General features: G+C 35.0%; 1 pseudogene; it reads right to left on the bottom strand.

The window, feature by feature from the left end:
- Positions 1-5,866: 5,866 nt before the first annotated feature.
- On the bottom strand, positions 5,867-5,985 carry LOC112473612 (annotated as a pseudogene).
- Between the last annotated feature and the right edge of the window lie 2,036 nt (positions 5,986-8,021).

An 8,021-nucleotide genomic window follows, 5' to 3' on the forward strand; every position in this document is an offset into this window, starting at 1 on the left:
CTGCCTACTGTACTCTGGGAAACAGTCTCTGAATATAGAAAAGACAGGCAATTGGAATAACCAAAGAATAGAAAATTCATCCACCTATCTATCTACCCATCCATCCTTCTATCCAACCATCTATCCATCCATTATCCTACAGACACATTGAGTATCTATGATGTATTGCACACTGTAAGGCATGTAAAGATGAATATAATGTGATACTGAAATCTCATGTTCTGAAACCTTAGGATCCAGTGATTCTGTAGTCTTCCCCATTAGATGATAAGCCCAACAATCTTCTTTGAGCCTGGCTAAACAGTTGACTATCAGAGAAAAAAGTGTTCCAAATCAAAAAGTATAGGTTCAAATCCCAGCCCCATCACAAGTTGTGTGATTATGGGTTAATTAATTAAACTCTCAGGATAATAGTTTCCTCATTTATAAGTGAGAAATCATTCTAACTTCAAAAAGTTATATGGAATAAATAAAATAACTAAAACTCCTGCAAATAGTAGTTGTCTTTTTCTTAATTCTTACAGGAAGATCTTTCCCTCTAATAGGAAAGTGGCATTTCTCTCTAAAATAGTCTGTGGTGTTTAAAAGCTTGCTTTTAGGTCCATAAAGAAAGGAATTTAACTGCGTACCCCATGTCAGGATTAGCTGGCAGTTCTCCCAGTTTTTTCCGCAGTACCTCCCTTCCAGGATTTTTAGAATGTCTAAGTTTGAAGTTTTAGAGCTTCCAAGCCATCTCTTGCTCATGCCAAGTCAACTTGTTGGGTTTCTCTCCCCAACAGTGCTGCATCTCCTTGAATATTTATGGTTTTAGTACATGCTAGTGCATTGAGGATTTCCAAAGAAGCAATTATTGCTCTTACATATGTTTAAATATTTGCTCATCCAGCCTAAGGACTCTCTGTTGCATATCAGGGAGCTATATACATACCCCAAGTATGTGAGTCAAAGGCTATTTTCTATCATTTCGGTTACATACATACTATTTATAAACATCTTAATTTGATTTTAGTTTTCTTTTTAATCTTAAATTCTCTCCAACCAAATTTGAGATCAGAAAACATTTATTTCCAAATGATATTATTATTAAAAACAAAGTATAAGTTTTTAAGAGATTACAGTTCTTAAGAAAAATAAAATGAGCATTGGTAAATGTCATTTCAACCAATATGGGAAGTATCAATAGAGGTCGAAATTCCAGAATGATTTGCTAATTTCACAGAGATTATATTGTGCAAATTATGGATTATTTTTAAAGATCTTGTTCCATCAGTTCCTCCTGACAACTAGCTCTGTGTTTGTGGGCAGATCATCTCTCAGAATTTACTTTTCTCATTTGTAAATGAGGGCTATAATATCTATGCTCAGGATCGTTGTAAGATTACAGATAATTCCTGTAAAAGGTGTGACAGGAAGCCTGGTACCTGACATAAATAAACACTGTGTTTTTATTATTATTTCCTCTTCCCATTACTTTCATATGCACTGTGTCTCAAGGGTGGGACTTTTTGTAGGTCAAAATGGCATCCATATGAGACTAAGGCTATCCAAAATGCAAAATATTTCTTCTACTATGCTTGAGGGATGTAACTCTTCCCTTGTTGATTTGAGAATGACTACAAGTAATCAATCAAATGAGTTATTAAATTTGATGGTAGAGATTATCGAGGATTTGAATCCATATTATAATAATGCACACAGAGAGGTAGTTGGAATTCCCTCCATTTCATTTTTTGTAGATATATTTATTCTAAACCTTAGGTATCAGAGTGTGAGATTCAGGTACACAATGATGAATCAAACACACATGGTCCATATTTTCATGATGTTTCAAGCCTTAATCAAACACAAATTTATATGTATAGTTGCAAATTGTGATAAACCCCATGAAATAAAAGACTAAAAGCTATGAGAAGGAATGATCTGAGGGACAAAATTTAGATTGGAAGATTGGTCAAAGTAGGACTGTGTGGGGAAATGACCTTTAATTTTTGACCTATGATAGGAGCTAGCCAGGAAAAGAATGAACGCAAAGTACATTCTACTTGGAGGCTGGAGAAAGTGGATCTAGTTTGAAGAGCCAGGAGAATAATGTGGATCCCAATCAGCTAATGAAGGGGAGCATGAAGAAAGATGGCATTAGAGAAGAGACATGGTGGAACCCTCCAGGGTCTTGTGGTCTCATGTTACAGATTCTATATGTGATCCTGGGTGCAATAGGGAATGTAGAAGTGTTTTAAGTAGGAGAATGATCTGATGAGATTCAGGATTTTTAGATGACATTGTAGCTGCTCTGTAAAGAATGAATTGAGACCAGAGTGGGAAGAATGGGCAAAGGGCATGAAGGTTAAGCAGGTTAAGATCTCACCAGTTGGAAGGTGGTGAGAAACCAGCTGGCTTGATCTAGGGTGGAGGCAGAGCTGAGAGCACCTGATGCTGGATGGATCACAGGTAGGAGGCTGATAAGAAACGAATGGAAGATGAGTTCCAGGTTTCCTGCTTGCGCACCTGGGAAGAGCATTAACAGCACCATAAGAGTGAACTTAAGATGGTCATGGATTTTAATTGCTGCTGTTTTTTGATATTAATACATATATTTTGGAAATTTTGATTAGAATTTTATTTCTTAACTGTTTTTGCTTCTATCAAGTTGCTTAGCTGTTACCATCTTGAGTATCTAATTGTCCCTAATTCTTTTCTGTCAATAAGGTCTTCTTATACAGGAATATGGAACTGTTGTGTTATGTATATATATCATCTGCTCTGCTTTTAGTCACAATCACAAATCTTTAATAACTACTGCTTTAGAAGAATCTCAAGCTCCAACAAAATTTTTCACAGGATTATTGTCCTCTTAACATCTGCCCCTTTCTTTCTCTGCACCTTTGCTCTTGTCTGAAATGCCCTCCTCCTTCCTGCCAGACAATTAGCAGTCTGACCATCCTTTCAGACTCAGTTCATGCTTATTGCTTCCAGGAAGTCTTTACAGAATACCTAGCTCCCTGGGTTTCTTCTGACACATCATACTTGGCCTTACGATCTTAGTTTTCTTTGTATGAGTATAGGCCTTCCCCACCTCCAAAGACTGTAAATTCCTTGAAGGCAAGAATGGGGTCTTTATATGCCTACAGAAGCTTTCATGAATCTCGAAACATGGTCAAAGTTCAAATAATGATTTTTGGTTAAGTGGTTGAGTTCACATCAAGTCAGGGGAGGCTGGTGAAGGAGTTCTATTCAGGATCAAATGGAACCTTAAAACAATTAACCCTACAAACTGAAGGTGTTCAACTACCTGACTACATAAAAACAATGTTAAGTTTTAACATACTCTATACATATCACAAAAGAATTGCCTCTGTTCTTTCCTATCTACCGGTGCACATTGGAGATTGAACTAGAAGAACATATTTTTAGAGTTTTGTGATATTTCAATGGTATCCGTTGCTGTACTTTATACAGCCATGTTGTTCATTTTTGTTTTTCATTCTCTGAAATATATTCTCAAGATGGCTCCTGGGCATGGTTCCAAAAAAGTTTTAAAAAATCAGGGTATGAAAAATACCAACCAAATTTTCAGTTGCAATGATAATTATTAAGTTGATTTCATTTAGTACCAGGCTGTGATCTAGACCACAGAAAATTAACTCTTGCTTTTTTGAATATTTATGGAGCTGGGACTCCATATCAGTATCTGTTTAAATTTTTGATAGTTTAATTCCCACCCAGAGTATGCCAAATCATGACACATGTATCTTTAAAACATATCTAAAGTAACTTTGAGAATTTGGAGAATTTTCAAAATAATATGGAGGCCAATTACAATGCTATAAAGCCAGATAGGTAGTCTGTTGGCTTTAAATATTGAAGTAAATAAAGGAAAAGTCAATATGGACACAACTTGATTTTTACATTGCATTTTATTGTCCTCTTTCTGGAAACAATTCATTCAGAATTCCCTGAACTAGATTTCTCTTTCTTTTGTCTAGGGATTTCAACAGCTGGCTCAGTAGTTTTAACCCCATCTCAGTAAAATTACCTGTGGAACTGGCACTGAGGCACCAGGGTGATGCTAATGTGCAGCCAGAATTTAAGACCAAGGCGGCTAACTAAATATTAACATGCTATAAAAGATATTCTTCTATCTAAGCACACAAAACAGTAATAACATGTTATGATGATGATGATGATGATGATGATAGTTTCAGTCTGGAAACAACCCAAATGTCTATCAACAGTAGAATGGATAACTAAAATGTGGAATACTCATATGAGAGATTACAATACAGCAATGAAAATAACTGAGTTACAGCTACACAAAACAAACAGCATAGATGAGCCTCATAATATTGAATGAAAGAAGACATATAAAAAATTCATGTTCCATTCTGTTTTCATAAACTTCAAACAAATCTAAACTATGGTGTTAGAAGTCAGAGTATTGGTTAAGTTTGGGAAGGGAGATAGGTCAGGGATTGAAAATGATCACAGGGAGAGAATCCATGGTGCTGGTAATGTTCTATTTTTTGAGGTTTGTGGAAGTTAGAGGTTATACAACATAAAATATGTTTTGCTTTATCATTTCAGTATATTCTAAAATCAATACACTGAAATAATTAAAGAGGTTCATGTGCAGTATCAAACACTATAGTCTTTTAGAAAAGGTGTTTGGTCAAAAAAAATAATCAAGAGATTTGACAGTAACTTATCACTGTGCGTCTTGATTTTCTACTAGTTCTTGGTCTTTTACATATAATACAATCTTTGAGACAGACTTACTTAAGATAATATTTTGGAAATTAATATATTAATCATAGTAATGCCATCCAAGATGAATTTGTTAATTTAATTCTGTTCTAAAGCATGTAGCATATGGTATAAAGTCAATTATATGATTTTCAAATAAATGTAGTATCTTATAGACTCATGTTGTAATACAGATCTTAACAATGTTAACAGCGGAGTATTTTAAATCACCCTTAATATATTGAAGATGCCTAATAAATAAAAGAGTTGAAATATTTTATTAATTCAAATGATACTGGACTGAATTATTTAATTCACTTCTAAATGTTATCATTTTCTGATTATGACAGTAATATGTTTATTGTAGAAAAGTTAGAAAATAATTAAAAGAAATAAAAATGCTTGTAATTCAATCACCTAGAGGTAAGCACTTTTAACACTACAGTATAATTATCTGGGAAGGAGGAAAGATGTATATATGTAGGCATTTAAACAAATTAGCTATGTAGCTTTGAGTCCTATGTTTTTTATCTAGTGATATAAGCATTTCCTAAGTTATAAATGTTGTGCAGAGCTATGAATTTTCAAGGTCACATAGCATACCATAATTTATTTAAACTCTGTTGTTGAACTTTAGGTTTTTCCATTTTCCTGCTTCCATTAGATGCTAAAAATGGAATGAACCTTGTATGGTGGAGAAACCAGGTTAAAGAATGTCAATTATATCTCAATTAAAAAAAAAAGAATTACAGCAGGTAATGTGAGGGGAGAAGCTGGCATATCTATGGCTTATTTATTGCTGGCCATGTTTGCATCCTTCTCTCCCTCCTCTTCTTCTTTCTCTACTCCCCTGCCCCCTACTTCCTCTTTCTCTCCCTCTACCTCCTTCTCTTCTTCTCCAGCCACCAACAGTGGCCTCCTCGCTGTTCATCAATACACTAGTTACTTTCCTGTCTTTGGGGATTTGTGGCTCCTTTTATCTGAATCACTTTTCTCTCTTGTTACCACTTCCTTGAGGTCTTTACTCAAATGACACCTTTTCTGTGAGACCTCTGGCCACCCCATCTAGCATTTACATACATAACCCCAATTCTTCTACCATCTCCCAAGATTTTTTTTTTTTTTACACCTATAGCATCTGGTCTTCCTAGGTGGTCTCCCATCCAAGTAATAACCAGGCCCAACCCTGCTTAGCTTCTGAGATCAGATGAGATCGGGCACATTCAGGGTGGTGTGGCAGTAGACCAAGATTTTTTTTTCATTCTAGCATTTATTATGATCTATTATACCTTCTATTTCAGTTATTTGCCCTTGCCAGTCTTTCCCACTGGACAGTAAACACCAACAGTAAGGGATCTTTGCCTCTTATTCATTGCTGAATCTTCAGTGTCTGGACTGTGTCTGTCTCATTCTAAATGCTCAAAAAATATGTGTTAAATGAATCAATAAATCAATGTCACTGTCATCATAATCATTATCAACAGCCCATCTCCATCAGGAATCCTTAATTTAATATCCAAGCTGTATGGAAATTTATAATCTGGTGAGAATGAATACATAATTTAACAGACTCCATTATTTGAAGTGACTCAGGAGTGGGTATATCAGAGACAGATCAGACCATGAAGTTGAATAGATGGTCTTTGTTTATGTCACTGAACATAAGAGCTAAAAAATAAGAAGGTAGAAAAAATACTCTAAGTACATAATTAACTAGATTAGAATGATTCAAAAAAGATTTGTGAAGGAAAAAAGAAGTTCAGGATTAAGAAACCTCTTAATCTTTCTAATTCTTACAAAATATGAAGAGTAATTTATTAAGATGACAGGCTTATGCTCCTTATCTAGAAGAACAAGGTAGCCTGACCTAGTCCAACTACAACTCTGCCACCTCCAGCAGTGGATTAACTCAACTTTGTTTCTCCTCTTGCTGCAAGACCAATAGATGCTGTCGAAGAAAACTGAGTAACCAGTTCCTTTTCAAATATGTGATACACAGATTCAGGCAGGCCTACAGCTCTGCTTAGCAATCCTGAAATGGAGTGTTTCTCAAACTTTTTTTTACCTCAGGACCCCTTTTTCCTAAGTTATGGAGAACCCCAAACTGTTTTGTTTGTGTGGATGATACCTATTGATGTATATTGTATTAGAAATTAAAACTGAGAAATTTCAAAAATATGTAAATTTTTTCCAAAAAATTTTTAAATTTTTCTAAAAAATCTTAATTTTAAAATAGCAATAATAAAATCAACACATGTTAACACAAATAACATATTTTTATAAAAAATAACAATAATTTTCCTAAAAAAAATCAATGAAAAGAGAGCATTGTTTTACATTTTTGCCAGTGTCTTTAATGTTTGGTTTAATAAAAGATAGCTGGATTCTCATGTTGGCTTATGCATTCAATTTGTTGAGATATATATCCCATATAGCCTCTGGAAAACTCTACTCTGTCTACTGTCAAAGAATGAGTGAAAAAGTAAATAATGTCTTATTATTATTGTGTAACTTGCCCTTCATTCTGCTTCAATTTGTCCTGTGCACTGAATCTGTTTTCCCAAAGGTCCCTAATTGTTTTTATGTTACCAATAACCTCCTAATTATTGACAAATCCAATGATAAGTTTCATTGGCTGGAAGGTTTGGAGAAGTTTTCATGGGCATTGAGATTGCTATTAAATACTTACTGAATTTGCAAAGTCAAGGTAAAAGAAAGGGCAGAGACAGGTGTGAATGCAGGGCAAACAGACCCTGTGACAGGGGGTGAGAGGAAGTAGGGCTGGAAGTGTCCTGATAAGGAGTGTGGACTCCTTGGGCATTAAGAAACCATGAATGGTGACAGGGACGCTAGCTTTGGAAGGAGGAATATTGAGCAAAACTTCTTCAGGACAAGAAGAAAGGGGGTAAAGGATGTAGACACTGTTATTGGTATTAGTGAAATACAGAAGAATGGAGAGTGCTCACTCATCTATTCACTACATGTTTATTGAGCTCCTATTAAGTACCAGATAATTCATAGTTTCTACTTTACTATGTATTATAAGATGAATTCCATTTGTTAAGCACAAAGTGAAGAGGGGTGTGGTTATAGCTTAGATGAGCAATAAAGGTTTGGAACAACTTATGGAATGGGGCATTGTTGAGGACCTCATAATGTCTAATCTGGCATACCATAGCCCACTCAAATTGACATCTTTTTAATAATAACAATCACACAGTCAAGTTTTGGTTCCTTTCCCTCATTTGCTTGCTATTGTTAATTTTTAAGGTTCTCATGCA

The sequence above is a fragment of the Pteropus alecto genome, unplaced genomic scaffold (genome assembly GCF_000325575.1).
Source record: "Pteropus alecto unplaced genomic scaffold, ASM32557v1 scaffold109, whole genome shotgun sequence".
NCBI lineage: Eukaryota > Metazoa > Chordata > Mammalia > Chiroptera > Pteropodidae > Pteropus > Pteropus alecto.